The sequence below is a fragment of the Chiloscyllium plagiosum genome, unplaced genomic scaffold (assembly GCF_037043375.1).
Source record: "Chiloscyllium plagiosum isolate Xiang-an unplaced genomic scaffold, Cpla_swu_hap1 HiC_scaffold_9, whole genome shotgun sequence".
NCBI lineage: Eukaryota > Metazoa > Chordata > Chondrichthyes > Orectolobiformes > Hemiscylliidae > Chiloscyllium > Chiloscyllium plagiosum.
This window is the reverse complement of record NW_028270147.1, coordinates 20030581-20053935: the sequence shown is the minus strand read 5'-3', so window position 1 is coordinate 20053935 and position 23355 is coordinate 20030581.

The window sequence follows — 23355 nt, the reverse complement described above, 5'->3', positions numbered from 1 at the left end:
TTATCAAATGCCTTATTGAAATACATATACACCACATCAACCGCTTTACCCACATTCACCTGTCTGGTCACCTTCTCAAAGAACTCAATAAGGTTTGTAAGGCACAACCTTCCCTTCACAAAACAGTGTTGACTATCTCTATCTCTTGTAACCTTTTCCAACACCTTACCCACAACCGAAGTAAGGCTCACTAGTCTATAATTACCAGGGTTGTCTCGACTCCCCTTCTTGAACAAGGGGACAACATTTGCTATCCTCCAGTTTTCTGGCACTATTCCTGTAGACAAGGACAACATAAAGATCAAAGCCAAAGGCTATACAATCTCCTCTCTGGCTTCCCAGAGAATCCTAGGATTTTTCTGGCCTAGGGGATTTATCTATTTTCGCACTTTCCAGAATTGCTAACACCTCCTCCCTATGCACCTCAATCCCATCTAGTCTTGTAGCCTGTATCTCAGTATTCCCCTTGACAACATTATCTTTTTCCAGTGTGAATACTGATGAAAAATATTCATTTAGCGCATCCCCATCTCCTCAGACTCCAGCACAACATCCCACTACTATCCTTGATTGGCCCTAATCTTTGTCTAGTCATTCCTTTCTTCCTGATATGACTAAAGAAAGCCTTAGTGTTTTCCTTGATCCACCAATGACTTCTCATGTCCCCTCCTGGCTCTTCTTGCTCTCTCTTTAGGTCTTTCCTGGCTAATTTGTAACTCCCAAGTGCCCTAACTGAGCCTTCACATCTCATCCTGACATAAGCCTTCTTCTTCCTCTTGACAAGAGATTCAGTTTCCTTAGTAACCTACGGCTCCCGTGCTCAACAACTACCTCCCTGCCTGGTAGGTATATACTTATCAAGAAACCGCAGTAGCTGTTTCTTGAATAAGCTCCACATTTCAATTGTGCTCATCCCCTGCAGTTTCCTTCCCCATCCTATGCATCCTAAATCTTGCCTAATTGCGTCATAATTGCCTGTCCCCCAGCAATAATTCTTGCCCTGCATTAAATATCTGTCCCTTTCCATTGCTGAAGTAAACATAACCGAATTGGTGGTCACTATCACCAAAGTGTACACCTACCTCCAAATCTAACACCTCGCCGGGTTCATTCCCCAATACCAAAACCAATGTGGCCTCGCCCCTTTTTGGCCTGTCAACATACTGTGTCACGAAACCCTCCTGCACACATTGGACAAAAACTGACCCATCTAAAGTACATGACCTATAGTATTCCCAGTCAATATTTGGAAAGCTAAAGTCCTCCATAACAACTACTCTGTCACTCTCCCTCCTATCAAGAATCATCTTTGCTATCCTCTCCTCTACATCTCTGGAACTGTTTGGAGGCCTATTGAAAACTCCCATCAGGGTGACCTCTCCTTTCCTGTTTCTAACCTCAACCCATACTACCTCAGTAGATGAGTCCTCAAGTGTCCTTTCTGCAACCATAATACTGTCCTTGATTAATAATATCACACCACCCCCTCTTTTACAATTTTTTTCTGTTCTTACTGAAACATCTAAATCCCGGAATCTGCAACCCACCTTACTCTGGATGCTCCTTGCATTGAAGTGGACGCACTTCAAACCAACTTCTTGCTTGCTGGTCCCTTCTTGCGATCTTGAAACCTTATTTCTGACCTCATTACTCTCAACTTCCTGTACACTAGAACTACAAATTAGGTTCCCATCTCCCTGCTGATTCAACCCTCCCGAACAGCATTAACAAATAACCCCCCCCCCCCCCCCAGGATATTGGTACCCCTCTGGTTCAGGTGAAGACCATCATGTTTGTAGAGACCCCCCCTATTCCAGAAAAAGCCCCAATTATCCAGGAATCCAAAATCCACCCTCCTGCACCATCCCTGTAGCCATGTGTTCAACTCCTCTCTCTCCCTATTCCTCACCTCACTCGCACGTGGCACATGCAACAGACCAGAGATAACAACTGTTTGTTCTAGCTCTAAGCTTCCACCCTAGCTCCCTGAGTTCTGCCTTAAAACCCCATCTCTCTTCATACCTATGTCGTTGGTGCCTATGTGGACCCCTCAAGGATTCCAAAAACACAATCAGAGACATTTTGAACCCTGGCACCCAGGAGGCAACACATGAACCGTGAGTATCTCTTGTTCCCACAGAATCTCTTATCTGTCCCCCTAACTATGGAGTCCCCAGTGACTAAAGCTCTGCTCCTCTACCCCCTTCCCTTCTGAGCAACAGGGACTGACACTGTGCCAGAGACCTGTGCCCCATTGCTTACTCCTGGTAAGTCCCCCGTCAGCTCCCCAACAATATCCAGAACGGTATACTTGTTGTTGAGGGGAACATCCTAAGGGGATCCTTGCACTGCCTGCTGGTTCATATTCCATCCCCTGACGGTAACCCATCTACTTTCATCTTTTACCTGAGGTGTGACTACCTCCCTGTAACTCCTCTCAATAACTCCCTCCACTTCTTAAATGATCCAAAGTTCATCCAGCTCCAGCTCCAGTTCCCTCACACAGTTTTTGAGGAGCTGGATTTGGGTGCACTTCCCACAGATGCAATTAGCAGGGACACTCTGGTGACCCTTACCTCCCGCATTCTGCAGGAGGAACATTCAACTATCCTAACCTCCATTCCTACTATTCTAAATTCCCAACGAGACTACTGAAAACTTTAAAAAAAATTAAAACTAGTCACCTTACCAATCCGGCACACGGAACCTTTGTTTTTGGTTAGAGGAGGAGGACGGGTGGGAGACACTACCAGAGTAGTGTTTTGGGTAAAGCAACCACCCAAATATATAACCTCACTTACCCAGCAGTCCCATGTGTGCTGCTGCTCAGTGTGTGCTCCGCCTATTCACAAGGTAAGTTTTTATACTTTAAATGTACCTTCCCGTCAGGCCCCTGGTCCTCGCTGTCAGTCCTCTCACTGTAACTGCCACTGAAAAAATGAAGCAAAAAAATGGTACCACCACTGAAAATCAAGGATAATAATTAGATGTCTCTTATTAGTGATGGTCTTTGCCTGGCATTTATATGGCATGAATATTATTTGTCAAAGGTCAACCCAAACCTGGATATTGTCCAGATCCTACTGCATTTGAACATGGACTACTTCAGTACCAGAGGAGTCATGACTGGTGCTGAACATTGTGCTAACATCCCCACTGGTGGGCTCATGATGGAGGGAATGTCATTGATGAAGCAGCTAAAGATGGTTGGACGTAGGAAACTACCCTGAGGAACTCCTGTAGAAGTGTCCTGGAGCTGAGATGACTGACCTCCAACAACCATGACTGTCTTCCTATGTACCAGGTTTGACTGGTCAATGAGAGTTTTGCCTATGATTTGCATTGATTCCAGTTTCTCAAAAGCTCCTTGATGCAGCACTCAGTGAATACTTGATATCAATGGCTGTCACTCATACACCATCTCTGGAATGCAGTTTTTTTGTCCATATATGGACGAAGGCTGGCATGAGGTCAGAAACTGTGGCCCTGGCAGAGCCTAAACTGGGCATCACTGAGCATGTGCTATTGGATAGCACTGTTGACAACACCTCCCATCACTTTACTGATGATCGAGAATAGACCAATGATGCAGTTGTTATTTATTTTGGATTTGTCCTGCTTTTTGTGGACAGGACATTTTCCACATTTCAGGTAAATGCTGGTATAGTAGCTGTGCTGGAACAGCTTAACTAAGGGCGTGGCCAGTCCTAGAACACAAGTCTTCAGAGCAACTGCAGAATGTTGTCAGGGACCATAGCCTTTGCACATTTTCACACCTCCAGCTGTTTCTTGATATTTGGGAATCAAATTGTCGAAGATTGGTTTGTGTAATGCTGGAGACCACTAGAGGAGACCAAGATGGATCATCCACTCGACACTTCTGGCTGAAGATTCCTGCATAAACTTCAGCCTTACCGTTCGCACTGATGGGCTGGGCTCTTCCATCTTTGAGGATGGGTACATTGGTGGATCCCCCTCCTTCAGTAAGTTGATTGCCCAGTAGGATTGGATGTGGCAGAGCTTAGATCTAATCTGTTGGGCGTGGTATCATTTAGCTGAGCTTCTACTATTACAGCAATTTCAATTACAATTTGTTGTTTGTTCACTGCAACAGTGACTATATTTCAAAAAATAATTATTTAAATTTTAAACGCTTTGAGATGTTCAATGGTCGTGATAAGAACAATATAAACATAAGTCAGGGCTCATGTCTAGAAAGTCTGGATTTATTTTCCATCTTCTCCAAACTTGCCTGAATAGATTGATTAAAAATATCTATAAGGACAAATCTTTCGTTATCAATATGTACGCTCAATATGATACATATACACGAGATCTCATGTTGCAAAGATGTGATGAATCCTCCAACAGTTCAGCTCTCCCTCAGTATTGCCTTGGAGTAGATAGCTGAGCCTACTCAATTCTCTGAAGTCAGCTGCAGTCCACAGACTTCTGACTCGAGACTAATGTTGACACTACTACAGAAAATGGAGAGCAGGTAAATTGGACAATTGAGGTAAGAAATGGGTCAGAGTAAAACACAATCAGTGACTCCAATCACAAGGAGAAAATTAAAGGGTTGAATGATTGGCAATCTTTTTAACCAGAAAAGCAGATCATTTGATGACATTGAAGATTAACTCAGTGAGGCAGTGAAAAGCTATTTGAAGAAACAAATTAACATGCAGAAAGCTAACAGGCTGAGAGGCCATGAAAGGGGACAGAAAGCAGAAGGATAAAATGTAAAGAAAGCTGAAGATGGGAGTCAAATAAAATCACAAGCAGTGGAAATGCACAATGAGTGTGATAAAATTATTGAGTTGTTTTAAGAATAATTTTAACTTGCATCAAGAATGCTCCTAAGGACTCAGGTGGTGAGTACACTTTCCGGGGAGCCATGAACTGAGCCATTCAGACCTGGGAATTGACAGAGACAAACCTATTTGCTCATTTGGTGATTTCAGGCTGAGTATTGGTGGAGGGTTCAGTACCCCAAGGGGCTGGGGATGAAGAGAAATAAAGTTGGCAAGAATTTCCACGAATAACAATACTTCGTGACCTTCAGCTGGGAAACAAAGTCTGAGCATTGAATGAGACTGTGATTGGTGCAGCTGCAAATTGGCAATGATCAAAATGTCTTCTAACTTTCACTGTTTAGACTCCAAGCTATAAGAGCAGCATTAGCCTGTTCAGCCCATTGAGACTGCTCCACCATTCAATTATGATTGATATGTTTCTCAACCCCATTCTTCTGCCTTCTCCCTGTAACTCTCGATCCCCTTACTAATCAAGAACCTATTTATCTATTTCTTAAATACAGTCAACGACTCGGCCTCCACAGCCCCCTGCAGCAATGAGTTCCACAGATTCACTACCCTCTAGTTGAAGAGATTCCTTCACCCCTTCACTCTGAGGCTGTGCTGTCAGATCCTAATCCTTCCTACTTGTGGGACATGTTCTCCCTGTCCACTCCATCCAGGCCTCTCAGTATTCTGTAAGTTTTAATCAGATCTCCCCCTCATCCTTCTAAACTCCACTGAGTTCAGATCTAGAGTCCTCATCTTTCCTCATATGACAAGCTTGTCATCCCTAAAATCAGTCTTGTAAACCTCCTTTGAACCTCCTGCAAGGTCAGCACATCCTTCACAGAGCCCAAACTGTTTGCAATATTCCAAATGCAGCCTGACCAGAGCCTTATACAATCTCAGCAGTACATCTCTAGTCTTGAATTCTTGTCTTCCTGAAATGAATGCTAACATTATATTTGCTTTCCGAACTGTCAACTGAACCTGCATGTTAACCTTAAGAGAATCCTGATCGAGGACTCCTAAGTCCCTTTGTGTTTCAAATTTCTGATACCTTTTTGCCATTTAGGAAATAGTCTACACCTCTATTCTTCCTATGAAAGTGCATAGCCCACATTGTATTCTGTCACTTCTTTGCCAACTTTTCTAGCCTGTCCAATTCCTTATGCAGCCTCTCCATTTCCTCATTGCTACCTGTGTCCCCATCTATCTTTGGGCCAACTGCAAACTTAGTAACAATGCCCTCAGTTCCTTCATCCAGCTCGTTAGTGTATAATGTGAATAATTATGGTCCTATCAATGACTCCTGAGGAACTCGACTGGTCACCGCTGCCATACTGAAAAAGACCCCTTTATTCCTACATAGTGCCTTCTGCCAGTCAGCCAATCTTTTATCCTTGCCCCTAACACCATGGGCTCATATCTTGTTTGGCAGACTTCTGTGCAGCACCTTGTCAAAGGCCTTCTGCAAATCCAAATACCAAATGAACAACAATCTACATTTATATAGTGCCTAAAAATAAAAATAAAAGTCAGAGGCATGAGGGACGCAGAGCGTACAGTGGTTTCCTATCCTCAGAAGTCTCATCTGGAAAAGGTCTGAAATGTACTGGCCATGATTCTCTGATTTGCTTTAGTTATTGCTTTCTCCACCTGTCCTGCCACAGTCAGTGATCTGTGCCCAAATACATCTCGGTCTCTCAGCTCCTGCACCCCCCTTTTCAAATTCTACTCCCTATTTTAGGACTTAGGAATCAATTTATTCAGAGAAATTATGGCACTCCTCTGGAGCAGGTGGGACTTGAACTTAGGTTTCCTGGCTCAGAGGTAATATACTACGACTGACCAATCAGATGGCCAACAGTTTTAGATCCTAAAGACCACTGGTTGAAGTTTAGGCTCCAGAGGATCCAATGGTGAGAGAGTATGTCTTTGTTGTCCTCTTGCTTCTCACTGCTGGTAGTCACAGGGAGAGGAGGGATAGGAGGTACGGCTTTCAGAGGCCAATTCCAAGTCCCACATTCCTGCTCCAATTTGACCCATAGTGGGGCAAAAAGAAACCTCCCCCCCACCCAACAATCTATCAGTTAGGTTGGGAACCTGCCACTTTTCTCACCTGTTGGAAGACAGGTCATCAGGTGTGTGGTAAATTGATTATTGATAGAGCCATAGAGTCCTTAAACCTGTGGCCTCTAGTTTAGGATTCCACTACCCTGGGAAAAATATCTTATCTATGTCCCTCAGGAGGTTTTATAAACCTCCAAAAGATCACCCCTCAGCCTCAGACATTCCAGGGAAAGAAGTCCCGGCCTATCCAGCCTCTCCATATAACTCAAACTCTCCAATCCCAGCAAATGTTTTTCTGTTCCCTTTCTAGTTTAACAGCATCCTTCCTATAGCAGGGAGACCAGAATTATTTATTGATCACTTATTTGCTGCCAAGTTGAGAATGTTTCCAGTGGATCTCTTCATTTGGCACTTACTTGCTGAGGTGAGGGGAAGAGAGCAGTAAGGTTCCCTCCAAATCCATCTCCACAAAAGCTGCAAACATTCATCCCCTGATGAGAAAACGAGGTTATCCAACAAGTGAACAATCAAAGCTGGGAGACTCAATCGTCTAAGCTACATTAACAAAACGTAGCTTGTCTAGAGTTCAGAGGATCCAATGTACTTACTAACATAGTGTTGGTGAGATTAGATTAGCAGCCAGAGGGTGCGGAGTAGATATTGCATTTTGCAGTACTGGTAAATGTCAGCAAATCAGGAGTCTAACGTCTGCTTTCTCTATCTCCAGCTCCACATACTTCTGCGATAACCACACTCCTTCAATTCTGGCCTCTTGAGTATCCTCTTGAACATCATTTCAACATTAGCCATACTTTCTACTGTTGGTGGCCTTATCTTCTGCATAGCCTCCATAAACTTCACTCCCTCTCTCCCCTCTTCCTTCATTAAACGCTGCTTTTCAACCAAGCTTTTGACCATTGGGACCTAATATTTCCATACGTGTCAAAATTTTGCTTGCAAACATTCCTGTGAAGTGTTTTGGGATATTTTCCTGCATAAAAGGTGCTACGTAAATGCAAGTTGTCACAGTTATTGTTTCAGGCTGTAACATTGCTGAGCGACTGGCTGCAGATGAAGTGCTTATCTGTACCACAATGTAATTGTAAAACAACCAAATGTGGGTGTGAAGGAAGAAGGAATACTCCTGGTTCCACAGTGCATTGACTTTCCCCCTCACCCCATCAACCACCTGCCTTGGAGCACGTCAGACAAACTGAACTTTGTGGGTAAACTATCGAGGTATAGGAAATGCTAAAGGGGATTCACAAAGCAGACGCAAAGCAGATGTTTCCCCTTGTGGGGCAATCTAGAATGAAAGATCATAGTTTTAGGATAAGGGGTGGTAGATTTAAAACAGATGAGGAGGAGAAATTACTTCTCTCAAAGCATTGTGAATTTGTGGGATTCATGATAGACAGATTTTTAATTCACAATAGATTAAAGAATTATGGAGAGTGGGCAATAAGAGAAAGAGATGAGATCAGCCATGATTGTATTGATTGGCAGAGTGGACTCGAGGGGCTGAATGGTCTCTCCTTAATTCTTTTCTTCTGATGAGAAAGCTGTCTCTGAGCTTGCACTATCATTTTTTTATTCACTCTCAGGATGCCAGGGACATCCATTCCCAGTTCTTCTTGCATGGTGGTGAGCCATTTTCCTTAACCTCTGGAGTCAGATATACCCAGAATGCTTTGCTGTAGCAGTTTACGATAACCAAGCAACCTGCTGGGTTATTTCAGAGAGCAGTTAAGAGTCAACCACATTGCTTTGGGACTGATTTTACATGTAGGCCAGACCAGATAAGGGTGGCAAACTTCCCTCTCTAAAGGACACTGGTGAACCATAGAATCCCCAAATGTGGAAAGAGGCCATTTGACCATTGAGCTCATACCAACCCTCCAAAGACTATCCCCCCAGCTCCTCACCCTATCCCTATAACTCTACATTTCCCCTGGCTAACCTACCTAACTTGAACATCCCCAGATACTATGGGACCAATCTACCTAACCTGTACAACTTTGAACAATGGGAAGAAACTAGAGCACCCAGAGGAAACCCATGCAGACATGGAGAGAATGTGCAAACTCCAGACAGACAGCTGAGGGTGGATTTGAACCCTGATCCCTGGTGTTGCATGGTTGCAGTGCTAACCACTGAGCTACTGGTTTGACCATAAATTCTGAACTTGTGATAGCCAGAAATTAAACCTGGGCCAATTGCTTGGAAGGCTGTTAAACTCACTATTATATCACCATCACTGTAAAACCAGATGGGTTTTTCTGACAGTCTGGTAGTTTCATGCTGTTTATTCATGAGACTAGAATATAATTCTAGATTTATTAATTCACTGAGTTTAAACATGTTGAGGAACACTCAGTAAGGAAGGCAAATGGTATCTTGGCTTTCATTACAATGGAAAGTGATGGTTATTGAACCTTGCTGAGGTTATCTGGAATACTGTGTGAAAGTTTGGTTCACTTACCTAAGAAAGGATGTACCCACCAGAGTGGAAGTGCAACAGAGTTTCACCAGACTTATCCCTGGGATGAGAGGATTGTTAGATGAAGAGAGATTAAGAAAACTGGGTGTGAATTCAACCAAGTTTAGAAGATTGAGACACATTTTAAATCAAACAGACAAAATTCTTATAGTGTGTGATAATCAGATGTAGATAAAACCTGTTACCCGCTGGTGACTCTGGAACTAGGGAACACAATCTCAGAATGACGGTAGGCCATATTAGACTGGGACGAGGAATTTCATATCAGGGGATATGAAGATAATGCAGGAAAGTGGCACTTATGTAGGTGATTAGCCATGATCTAACTGAATGGTGGAGCAGCCTGGCTGAATGACCTACTCCTGTTTCTCTGAAAAACGGCTTAAGTTGATAGAAAATCTGATGGTCAAGCATGCTACTTTATCATGGATCATACCAAAGAGTGCTGTTGGAGCTACACGCATCTAGGCAAATGGGGAGGAGGCAGCCATACTCCTGACTTGGGCCTTGTCGATGCTGGTTATTTACCATGTCTCATGAGTGAATAAATAAAATATAAGTGAGATTTAGGAAGGTCCATAAGACAGGAGATTACAATCATCTTGAATGACTGCAGCAATGAAGCAGCCCAAGTCACTGCCAAACCAATAATTCATAGCACTGCATCCTTCAGTGGTCTCAGCAGATGTAGCTGTCCACGTTCCCAATGGGTTCTTGCTGCTATTTCCGGCTACTTTGTGCAAGAGGGACTGAAGAATGTCAGTGAGTTTGCTGCAGGATTTTAAATAAATTTTATTTTACTCCATTCATGGGCTTAACTGGCTGGATCAGCATTTATTGTTTATCCCTAACTGCCCTTCAGAAGGTGGTGGGCAGCTGCCTTCATGAATTGCTGCAGATCATATGTGGCATGGTGGCACAGTGGTTAGCACTGCTGCCTCACAGCGCCAGAGACCCGGGTTCAATTCCCGCCTCAGGTAACTGTCTGTGTGGAGTTTGCACATTCTCCCTGTGTCCTCGTGGGTTTCCTCCAGATGCTCCGGTTTCCTCCCACAGTCCAAAAATGTGCAGGTCAGGTGAATTGGCCACGCTAAATTGCCCATAGTGTTAGGTGAACAGGTAAATGTAGGGGAATGGGTATGGATGGGTTGCTCTTCGGAGGGTCTGTGTGGACTTGTTAGGCCAAAGGGCCTGTCTCCACACTGTAAGGAATCTAATCTAATCATATACAACAGGTAAACCCACAGTCCTGTCAAAAAGGGACAGCCAGGATTTTGACCCAGCAACATTGAAGGAAGTGATGACATATTTACATGTGAGGTTGGTTCATGGCTTGGAGGGGATTTTGCAGGTGATAGTGCTCCCATGCATCTGAGGAAAGATGAGGTTGTGGTAAATATAATTATATAAACAAATGTGTAACAAGAAAAGTTATCAGAAAACAAAAGCTCAGGGGGAGATGTTGTAGGAGTCTGAATGTGCAGCCCCCACTATCATAGCATCAAGGGAGAATAAAATAGGATCTAGCTGGGGCCAGACCTCAAATGATACCCTCACACAGACTGGAACAAGGAAGCCCCGAAAGAAGCGACATGCTAGGTAGAGATGGATGACAGAATCCACAACAAACCTCACATGAATATGGTACTCCTGCTGCCAATGAACTCCCACAGCAGCCTGTCCAATACAAGCCTGCATGTAACAGTGATGGATGTGAGAAGACAGCAGGAGCTTGCTGCACTTTCATTAACTGTGCAGTAATCGCGCATTGTGATCCCACACCCACTGACGTGCCTTGCCTGATTTTTAAGACGAACCCTTATCCTTCTAAATGCACTAACAATCCAAAAGGAAGAAGTCTAAACAGCCCTGTGACAATTCCTTATGGACACACACTGTCCACAAACAGGCACTAATTGGGCAGTCTCATTCAGAGAGACATTCGAATGGCCAGTGTGATGGAATATTTACACAAAAACATGAGCACCACTGCTGCAAAGACAGTTTAAAATTCATGTAAAGCACTATCATTGATGTAGAGAACAGTAAGAGCTTGACAAACTTTTGGACAGGTCTTACTTGATTAAGGAGTGGAAAAAAAAAACAAGCTGCAAGCCACTAGTTAACATTTATAGACATGGCAGGCAGTTTTTGTATCTGAGTCCAGTTAATTACACAAACATAAGGTGCATGCTGCAGGGATAAAGGTTTGTCAGATTTGCCGAATTAGCATAAATGGAACAAGCTGCCAGAGGAAGTGGGAGAGACAAAAAAAAAACAGCAGATGTTGGAATCCAAAGTAGACAGGCAAGAGGCTAGAAGATAACAGCAAGCCAGGCAGCAACAGGAGGTGGAGAAGTCGATGTTTTGGGTACACCTCTTCTTCAGGAATGGAGGTGGGGTAGGGGGAGCTGCAGATAAATGGATAGGGGGGGCACTTTATGGGTGTGAAGAGGGATGGAGTGGTGAGGCAGTGACAGGTGGTGGGTCAACATGGTTGGTCGATGGGAGGATGAATCCGGTTGGTAGCTGGAAGGAAGGGTCGGCACGAGAAATGGAAGAGAGGGGAGGGGCTGGGAAGGGAATTGGGGATGGATGGGAAGGTTACTTGAAATTGGAGAACTTAATGTTGAGCCCTCAGGGCTGTAGGCTGTCCAGGTTGAAGATAAGGTGTTGTTCCTCCAATTTGCAGTCTGATTCACTGTGGCAATGGAGGAAGCCAAGGATAGACATGTCAGAGAGGGAGTGGGAAGGGAAATTGAAATGGGCGGTGACCGGGAGGTCAGGCTGGCAGGCCTGGCTGAGAAGCTCGACGAAACATGCCCTCAGTTCACATTTGGTCTTACCGATGTAGAGAAGACCACATGGCTGGCCCTTGTGGCCCAGCTGAGAGGAAGTGGTAGTGCCAGAGACATTTGGACTGGTGCATGGAAAGGAAAGGTTGAGAGGGATATGGGCCAAATGGGACTAGTTCAGTTTATGAAACCAGGTCGGCATGGACAAGTTGGACCGAAGGGCCTATTTCTGGACTGTATGACTATGGCTAGCCTTCTGCCAGCACACATGCTCCATTTGTGGTTGAAATTCACTACGGGATACCGAATATATAATTTAATATAATACGTGAATTGAAGAACATGGTGTTTGAAATCTTTAATCAAAACAGAGTGGTTTCTGGGCTTAAATCATTAGCATGGACAGTTATCCCAAAAATTGGATCAGAAACACCTTAATGATTCTGGAGATTGACATTTTCTGTCGGATCAATAATAGTTTACAGAATAGTAGATCATTTTCATTTTAATGTGACTCATTGTCCCTCATTGTTTCCTTGTATTATGTCATCTCTTTAGGTCCATGGTCACCAGAAGAAAGGGCTGAAGGGTGATCTGCTTTCAAAAATCTACATAAATAGTCCATTAGCTGCACTAAAGAGACCAGGACGGAATCCGCAAGGAATTATATGTGTCCTGGAGCACCCTCCCGAATGGCATCGTGGGGCATCTATACCAAAAGGACTGCAGCACTTCAAGAAGATAGCTCATCATCACCCTCTCAAGGGCAACTAGGGATGAACATTAAATGCTGGCTGAGCCAATGATGCCCACATTTCATGAACACATTAAAGAAGATCCTTAATCAGAACTGATTCTATCCTGACAATTTCTAAGAAAACAGGGTCATTGCCTTTCAAGTCAGCCATGGATAGTGAGGATTAATGGCAAGGCCTGAACTTATTGTCCATCCTTTCTTCAGAAGATGGTGGTGAGCCATTTTTTTGAACTGCAGCAGTCCATGAGATTTAGGTACACTCACAATAGTGTTTGACAGAGAGTTCCAGGACTTTGACCCAGTGACACTGAAGGAATGGTAATGTACTTCCAAGTCAGGATGGTGAGTGGTTTGGAGGGGATCTTGCAGGTGGTGGTGATACTCTTGCCCCTCTAGGTGGTAAAGTTCACAGGTTTAGAAGGTGCTGTTGAAGGAAGATTTCTGAGTTGTTGTGGTGTATCTAGTAGGTGGTACACACTGCTGCCACTTGCATTTGTGGTGAAGGGACTGAATGTTGAAGATGGCCGAAGGGTTGCTAATCAAGTGGGTTGCTTTGGCCTGGATAGTGTTGAACTGTTTTAGTGCTGTTGGAACAGCACACTGCTGACTTGTGCCTTGTAGATGGTGGACATGATTTACTCATCAATGCAGATAAAGGGTCAGTTTCTCACCCTTCAGCAGGATTAGTTTCAGTTAAGAATTGACCAGCTTGGAGACATCATTAATATCCTTTCTGATTCAAGTATAACTTCTTTCAAGACCTAAGAAATTTAAAAAATTACAAGGCTGAAGTTAGAAATACAATCAAAAGGTTACAGATTTGCATCGGAGCACAGTGAGAATTCTATCTCACTCTCTAGAAAATATGCAAAAGGTTACTGATCCAATTTTTAGAAGCAGTTGTGGAAGTGCAGCTCCAAAGCCCCCCTTTAAAATATACAGCTTCAAAATGCTGAAGAAGCCAATTTCTACATTAGGAACATTCACCTATGATCAGACATTGATCAGGTCCGCCATTTTCTTTTTCCAAATAGACATGACATTTAAGAAAAGATGCCCACATGACTTCATCATTCCTGTTGTGGTGTGAATCCTGGCAGCTATAAACCTGGTGCTACAAGCCCACAATTCTTAAACAAAAGCTGGAAAGAGCATAGTTTTGCTTTAATTTTACATTGGATTTAGACAAAAATGGGAAACGGATTATTTTGAACCAATACTGAAGAAGGGGTTGTTTTACTCTTAAAAAAAAGTTACTGGAACTCATTATGAGTTATACTTACACAGTTACTTTGTTCAAACATTGCACCAGGTGTGTATGTAAGTGAACTTTGGCTAGTGACCAATTGCTGGTCTGTTTGTGTAATTGGGATGAATTATGGATGCCAGAAGTCATCAGCGTGACAACAGTTCTCTGACTGGCTTATGGGCAAGTGAACAATTTGAGTCTTTATGATACAGGTGGAAAAACTACAGAAAAGACAAAGTCTATTTCTTGCTCCCTCTTTCTCTCTCTGCGGAAAAATAAAGAAAGTCTGGACACAGCTAGGTAGACTTTCCCACCAGTCACTGTAAGCTGTTGTCTCGAAGCAGTAACTGAAAGACTTTATAACTAGTGTGACAACCACTTTGTGTCTTCTGCAAAGAACTGAAAAAATTTGGAAACATGGAAGTAAGGAGATTGGGAATCAAAACGTCTTGGGAATCAGATCTTACTGTTATTGAACTGTGCTTGTCCAATGCTTTTTCCTTCATCCATAACATCCATTTCTGTCTGTCTGTATGTGTGTGTAGAGGTTTAAAAAGGGAGGTACAGTCTTAACTAATAGACATTGATACACTATATTTTAGTTTGGTTATGGTTAGAATTGATTTCTTGCAATAAATAATAGTTTCTCATTATGGACATAAATTTGGTCAGTGATTTCTGTTAACCTGAGTCCATCAGATAAGTAAATAGTGGAACTTTGAGTAATTTGATTTTAACTTATGACCTTGAGACTAGTGGGGATTGAGTAACAGCGCGCTCTCCAATGGGTCGTGACAACAGATTGGACAATCTGGCCAGGATTGCTTTGATATAGAGAAAATGAGGAATTGAGTGTGGGATTATTCAAGATAAAGGTAAAGGAAACACCAAGTTCTATACTGAAAATATGAAAACAGCACTGAAAACTGTAAAAGTGCTGCAGAGTTGTCCCTTACAGACGGCACAGTGGCTAACACTGCTGCCTCAGAGCACGAGGAACCCCCAGGTTCGATTCCAGCCTTGGGTGACTGTCTGTGTGGAGTTTGCACATTCTCCCCATGTGTGCGTGGGTTTTCTCCGGGTGCTCCGGCTTCCTTTCACAATCCAAAGATGTGCAGGTCAAGTGACTTGGTCATGCTAAATTGCCCATAGTGTTAGGTGCATTAGTCAGAGGGCATTGGGCCTGGGTGGGTTACTCTTCAGAGGGTCGGTATGGACTGGTTGGGCCAAAGGGCCTGTTTCCACACTGTAGTGAATCTAATCTAATCATTACAAAAGCCAGGTTAACTGAATTGGCAAGTAGGTCAGAAGTGGAATTGCCTGCTAACTCTAAGAAGCCAGACGTAACTGTTAGGGCTAGCACAGCTTTTGAGTTTAGTAGAAATACTGGAGGGACTTGATACTCCAGGTAATGCAACATCAAAATCAGATAATATTGAATTACAGTGAAAGCAGCTTGAGATAAAGACAAGGAATGGAGCTTAGGAAACAGGAAAAGGAGATGGAATTGAGAAGAATGTAAATGGACATGAGAGAATTAGAATTGCAAAGGAAAAGAACAGGGAGATGAGTAAAAGAAGCAGTAAGAAAACAAATAAAAACTAAAGATGCTGAAGTTTTAAAAAAATGTCAGATGTAGAAGCAGACTTTATTGGGAAGAATCCTGGTCATAATCTAAAATCCAGTAGGAAATGTTTAAGTTTGTACAGGTCCTACCAAAATTTTAGGAATGTTTCATTTACTCCTTGGATGAAAGTAGCAACCTATTCACAGTGCATGGAGAAGATTACAACCTTGTGACTGATGATCACTCTAAATTTCTTTAGCAACTCAATGTGCGTGAATACTGCAAGATACAATGAATGCTATTTTCAGTTCATTCAGTGCCTGACAGTGCCTGATAACAGACCACAGTACACTGGCTTCAAGATATGTACTAAGTGAGGAGAGACCCATATAAAATTGTCATCACCCTTTCCACACTCAAACGTTCTCGCAGAATGATTGGTCCACACTACCAAGTCAATGACTATTAAGTGCCAAGCAACTAAACATGATTCTCACATTGTATTGCTGCATTTTCATGGAGGTGGGATTACTATCCTCAGGACAACTTGTGCTCAGAAGGCAAGTCTGAATGACATTGCCAAGCAGCTAGTTGTCATATCATTTCAAGGTAGAGATATTCATTTTCAAAAAGCTGAGGTGAATGAAAGAGGTACATGGTGAGTAAGCGGATACAGAACTAAAAAAAAACTGCACTATCAGTGGAGTCCTAGTTAGAAAGTCAAACTCAAGCATTTAGATTTCAGCAAAGATGACTAGAATATGCAATCAACTCACATCATATGAGATCATCATCGATCTTGGTGCTGCTTTGCAAAAGAACACAAGTCAATTCAGACCAATGAACAGCTCTACAATCATGCATTAATAAAAAATGAAGAACACTCCAACAATGTCAACTATATGGTGATACTTAATGTCAGCAACCAGCAGTAAGACAACCAGGATATCAAACAAGTGCAAAGGAAAAGAATAAGTACATTTTCAGATCAGAATGATTTCTGAAACTTTCAAAGTGTTATATTGAAGTTTGAAATGTTCATTTTGAAGACTCTATTTTACCTGTTTCTATTATTACCGAATTGACAAACTGTCCATGTACAACCATGTATACCTGTTTGGGATACATTTCTATTTTTGGAAAAAAGGGGGATGTTGAATTCTGTTTCACAGTCTGCCTTTAAGAGGCATGCTTACAATGCCATCACTACCATAGTGTATGATCTGATGGTGTAAAGATGTTTCATCTTACTTAAAATATGAGACACTACAAGATCTGATAGCTTAATGTCAGCTCAGACACTTATGAGGCTGTGAGTAATGCGTGAATATAACAGTTAACTGTAATAAATGTCTGTTGGACTCTTGAATATCAAAATATAGTATTCATGCCTGGCTTCTTAACATGAGTATTGCCACATCAGGTAAACACCCTGTGGGAGGCAAACTCTCACCAACAATATTTCTCTTCTCAGTGCAGTGTCTCTGGTTAAAGCTTTGGCCAGGAAACCCAGCAGTGCCTAAAAGTGTCAGCGGAAGAATTAAAAGAAAAGATTTAGGCCAATTCTAACATCTTTGAACAAATCTACATAAGTAATCAATTTTTTTTTCCTTTTGATGGTCTTATTGATGCTCAGAAAATCCAACTTCTCAGGTGAATTCCAAAAGATAGTAATCCATTTGCCAGTTTTATTTGACATGAATTATTCAGTCTTAGTTACATCATAGATTTATATCACTTTTGGTACACTCAAATATATTTACAAAAGCCACAATGATCAGTGTAAGGCACAAATTATATTATGTTTTGGAGCTGAAGCATACCAAATTACTAACCACAGGACATAATGCAAGGTGCTTAGTGGAAATGAAACTTCCAGATATGGTGCTTACGAAAGAGGTATTTAAGCATGCCTTGGACACGAATAAGCCTGGGTGTCATCCAGTATCTTATTAAAAAAAACCACAGACAGTACGACTGAGTGAAGGAGGAAATGATGGATCACCAGACACTGGCAGACAGTGTTGCCTGCCAGCTTTGGCCACAGTGCTACCAGATAAATAACTTCTCAGTGACGTGTTATGCTGAAATTACATAAACAGCAGAAATTACAAGGACTTGGGGGCCTCAAGGCTTTCTGGGTTTAGAAATTCTCTGCAATCAGTGCAAAAAGACATCTGCAACTATTTTGTTTTCGCAGATGATGCCAGAGAGCAAAAGATATTAACGTCACGTAAAGTGTTTCAGAAAACCTTTGTTAAATAATAGCTCTCATTACTTAGAAAGAACGGTTTGTAAATGATAGTCTTATTTTCCACAAGTTGCATGAAGTCTGTGTTTGCTAGTACAAATCATCACCTTATATGGGAAGGTTTAATGAAGAGGTAAGAGTGTGGCCTCCAGAATTTATTACAGCAGTGTTGTTTATATTAACTCTTCTGTCTTTGGTCGTTTTCAAATATTTATGCAAAAATACGTTTAAAACATTTACAACACCAAAGTATGACAGACTGTTTAAAAAATAAAGTGGACCAAATTAAACCTTAACAAATTGCATTGAAAAAAAGTTACTTGCAATGTTGCAATTACCCTTATTCAATTTATCAGTTTATATCCTTTGGCAAGAGCTAATAAACACAATTGTTTTTCAAGCACATTCCTGATTTAAACCTGAAATGTCACACCAATTGAAAAAAATAAAGCCTTGTTTTTACATAAGGGGCTGAAGCTTTTCATTGCCTGCTGTTTGTAAAAAATTGACTGAAATATTTTTATGGAATTGTGAAATCTATTTTTGCAAAGTTATTAACTCATTTATTTTAAACAAATTAGTGACTGTGAAATAGCTGAGGAATTTCAGCTATACGCGCAAAGCATCTCTTTGCAAAGAAAGGGACAGCTAACCTTGTGAAAATAACATTCAATTGCAATAACTTACACTTATAAAGTGGCTGTTGGCTGTCTAACAAAATGTCTCAAAGAAAACTGGAGAGATTGAAGGACATGAGCAGAACATAGGAGAGAAACTAGGAGAAGTGAATGAAAATAAAATCAGAAAGTGCTGGAAAACGTGCAGTTGCGGGTAGACAGGGTAATGAAGATGATGTTTGGCACACTTGTTTTTATTGGTCAGTGCATTGAAGAGATGAGTTGGGAGGTTATATTGCAGCGGTACAGGATATTGGTTAGGCCACTTTTGAAATATTGATTGCAATTCTGGTTTCCCTGCTATAGGAAGGATGTTGTGAAACTTGAAAGGGTTCAGAAAAGATTTATAACGTCATTGCCAGGGTTGGAAGGTTTGAGCTGTAGGGAGAAGCTGAATAGGCAGGGGCCATTTTCTCTGGAGCATTGGAGGCTGAGGGATGACATTACACAAGATTATAAAATCATGAGGGACATGGATAGGGTGAATAGCCAAGGTATGTCCAAAACCAGGGGACATAAGTTTAAGGTGAGAGGGGAAAGATTTAAAAGGAGCAACTTTTTAATGCAGAGGTTGGTCAGTGTATGGAATGAGCTGCCAGAGAAAGTGGTGGAGACTGGTACAATTACAACATTTAAAAGCATTTGGATATGTAAATAATAAGATTTAGAGGGATATGGTCCAAATACTGGCAAATGGGACGAGTTTAATTTAGTATATCTTGTCAACATAGCCGAGCTGGACCAGAGGGTCATTTTCAGTGCTGTACATCTCATTGATCCTAAACTCAGAAGGTCTGGCAGCATCAGTGGGGAAATAAACAAAGTTACCAATTCAAGTTCTATATGGCTCTTCTTTAGAAGATGAAACCATGATCAAAGAAATAGATCTTAAGTAGTCTTTTGAATAGAGGAAGACACTTGACAAGGGGAAAGAGGGCAATGAGGAAGTGAATCTTGGGAATGCAGCGAATGTGTCTGAAGGTTCTTCTAAAATGGTGCAATTATGTTTCTGATCACTCGGTTGGGAGAGTTTGCAAAATATTGACCAGCTTTGTACATTTCTATAATGTTTTCCACAATCTGCGGGTTTGAACAATTGATAGTGAAAGAGCTGAGATGCTGGGCTGAAACTTGTGTGTTTTTAGCAGAAGTGCCAGTCAGAGTCAGAGAGATGTACAACACAGAAACAGACCCTTCAGTCCAACTCATGCATGCCGACCAGATATCCTAACCTAATCTAGTCTCATTTGCCAGCACGTGACCAATATTCCTCCAAACCTTTCCTATTCATATACCCATCCAGATGCCTTTTAAATGTTGTAATTGTACCAGCCTCCACCACTTCCTCTGTCAGCTCATTCCATACATGCACCACCCTCTGTGAAAAAGCTGCCTCCTAGGTCCCTTTTAAATTTTTCCGCTCTCACCCTAAACCTATGTCCTCTAGTTCTGGACTTTCTCACCCCAGGGAAAAGACCTTGTCTATTTATTCTATCCATGCCCCTCATGATTTTATAAACTATCCATGCCTTTCATGATGACTTGGAAGGTTCTTTGCCATGAGGCCTTGTTAGATTTCTCACCGTATCTTACCATCTGTTCCTCATTAACTACCTACCTTGTTCCTAATGTGCCCCTCTCATCTGATTCTTGCCAGCTTATGGTGAGCCATTCTCAGACCAACAGGCCACTTAGTGGCTATCCACTAAAAGACCAGCAGCTCTTGCACTCATGCTACTTGAAATGTCCGCTGTGCACCCAGCCAAGTTTGGCATTCGGTATTGCTCCTGACTCAGATGTAATGACACAGCCACCATAAAGGCATGTGGTTCACAACTCGCAGCCAGCACGGATGATGCTTTCTCACATTTGCAACCCCTATCTCTCACCCTCGTCATTGTTTAACCACCACATGACCTTAATGTCATCCTGTTTAAACACCATCTCCAAGTTAGTGCTACTTTGTCCTTAATCCCACTGCAGATTGTCCGGTAGGAGACAATCGCACTTTTACATTAAGGAAACAAAGCATAGACTGTGTGACTGCTTTGCAGAACATTTACACTCTGCCTGCAAAAAATGACCCTGAGCTTCCAGTTGCCTACCACTTTAACATCCCACCCTATTCCCTGGCCAACATCTCTGTCTGAGGCTTGCTGCAGTGCTCCAGTGAATGATTAGATTAGATTACTTACAGTGTGGAAACAGGCCCTTCGGCCCAATAAGTCTTCACCGACCTGCCGAAGCGCAACCCACCCAGACCCATTCCCCTACATTTATCCCTTCACCTAACACTACGGGCAATTTAGCATGGCCAATTCACCTGACCTGCACATCTTTGGACTGTGGGAGGAAACCGGAGCACCCGGAGGAAACCCACGCAGATACGGGGAGGATGTACAAACTCCACACAGTCAGTCGCCTGAGGCGGGAATTGAACCCGGTCACTGGCGTTGTGAGGCAGCAGTGCTAACCACTGTGACACCGTGCTGCCCACAAGCCCGGCGCAAGCTGAAAGAACAACACCTGATTTTCCGCCTGGGGACCCTGCAGCCGTCCATATTCAATATCGAGTTCAATAATTTTAGGGCCTGAACTCTCCCATGTCCTGGGCCCCTACCCGCACACCAGGCCTTGTTATCACATAGTCTGCCATTACACATTACCTATTGTTAGCCATTGGCAGTCTCCATTAACAGCTATTCACCCTCCTAACCAGATTGTTCTCAATTCCTTTGTCTGCCTAACTCCTCTTCTCTCTCTCTTTGGGCTCTATCCTTACCTATCATGTACTCCTTACCCCCTCCCCACACCCTATTTTCTGCATATAAACCGACATTTTCCTAGCTACTATCAGTTCTGAGGAAGAGTCACCGGACCCAAAACATTAACTTTGATTTCTCTTTGCAGATGCTGCCTGACCTGCTGAGCTTTTTCAGCTACTTCTGATTTTGTTTGTGAGGGGACCATCACGTAGTGGTAGATAATTGGGCAGTTCTAACCATGATAATTTATTTACAACCACCAAAAGTGAACACAAATAAAACCAATAGAGGCTGCAAGTTGCTGCCACAATGTTAACCAAATGCTGGTATTATGCTGAATGACTATTTTCCAGTCAATGATGGTGAACAGGACCCTGCTCCCATCCATTGGAAGGGGCTGTTCCTGTCTGGTTTGTAGCACCCCTAACAGCTGAGCTCTGTCATGGACAAGGACAGCTTCCGCTTCCCCAGTGTCTTCATCCTCTTCCTTTGAAGATTGTTCCTACTCTCCCATTTCCTCAGTATTGATCATTATCAACTCATTGTCTGCTCAGATTTGCAAAGCACAGTATACAGCCAGGATGATGTGGCACAGTCTGTTCAGACCAAACTGGAGAGACTTCCCCTGACTGGTCCAAGCAGTGGGAGTGTACCTTTAGCAGCATAATGATCTGCTTGACCGCTACCCTGCTTACACTATGTGCACCAATGTTGTAAGTTGCTGTACAAAGATGACTCCCCATCAAAAAGGGAGTGTGTTTGATCCCTTTGCCATCCCAGACTCACATTAATCATTCAAGATCTTGTTGCATTCAGTAAAGCCCATTGTCATACTTCCATGACACATGAAGACATATTCCTCTCCTCCCAAAGCAGCCTGGAAGTTTCACAAGTGACAGGAGACTTTTGGCCAGCATTGCAGCTAAATTTGCCTTGGACCAGCATCTGCAACCGGGACATACTCGTCCTGCATGCTTTGCAAATGGACAGAGAAATGTTTGTAGATTAAATGTTTGTAGATTAAATGTAGCTGGAGTTTGCAAATGCATGCCTCTTATATTTGCTCCATCAGCGTCCTATTGTCCAGATGTGAATCTACACTTTCATCCATCAAACAGACACTGACTCCACTCACCCTCAGCAGTGCCCCTTCTATATCCAGTTGTATTTCACACAGGGAGATTGGTGAGGATGAGGTTAAATAGGATTTTCCCTCTCTAGAAACATGTAAAGAGGATTACAGCAAATAGAGGCCATTCAGTACGTGTCGGCTGAATAAACTAGCTGTCTATTCTACTCCCACTTTATAACAGCTGGTCCATATCCTTGCAGCTTACAGGTGCAGATTTAGGTTCATTGTATAGCTGTTGAAGATTTCTGACCCAGCCTCCAAACTAGATAATTAATTTCAGACACCCATCATCCTCTTTCCTCATGTTCCCTCTTAATCTTCTACCAACCACCTTAAATTTGCTCCTCTGATAATTACCGTGCATCTAGGGGAATCATGTCCTCTCCATTCTATCCAAACCCTTCATTATTGCATCCACTTCGATTAAGTCACCCCTCAGCCTCTAACGTTTCAAGAAGACAACCCTATCCTATCTATTCTTTCCTTTTACTATAATTTTCAAGCGCTGGTGGTATTTTTGTAAATCTCCCTTTTACTGTCTCTGGACTAGTTATGTCTTTTCTGTAATGTTGTGACCAGAAATAGACAACTCCAGCTGTGGCCTAACCAATGTCTTATACAGTCTCAGACTGAAAGCATCCCGGATGTCCTCTTTATCATTTTGTCTACTTGTCCTCCTATCTTCAGGGACCTGATGACATGCACTGCACAATCTTTTATGTTGCTACATATTCCTTTGTTTTATTTACCCGCCACAAATACATAATCTCACACTGACGGGTAGGTGATG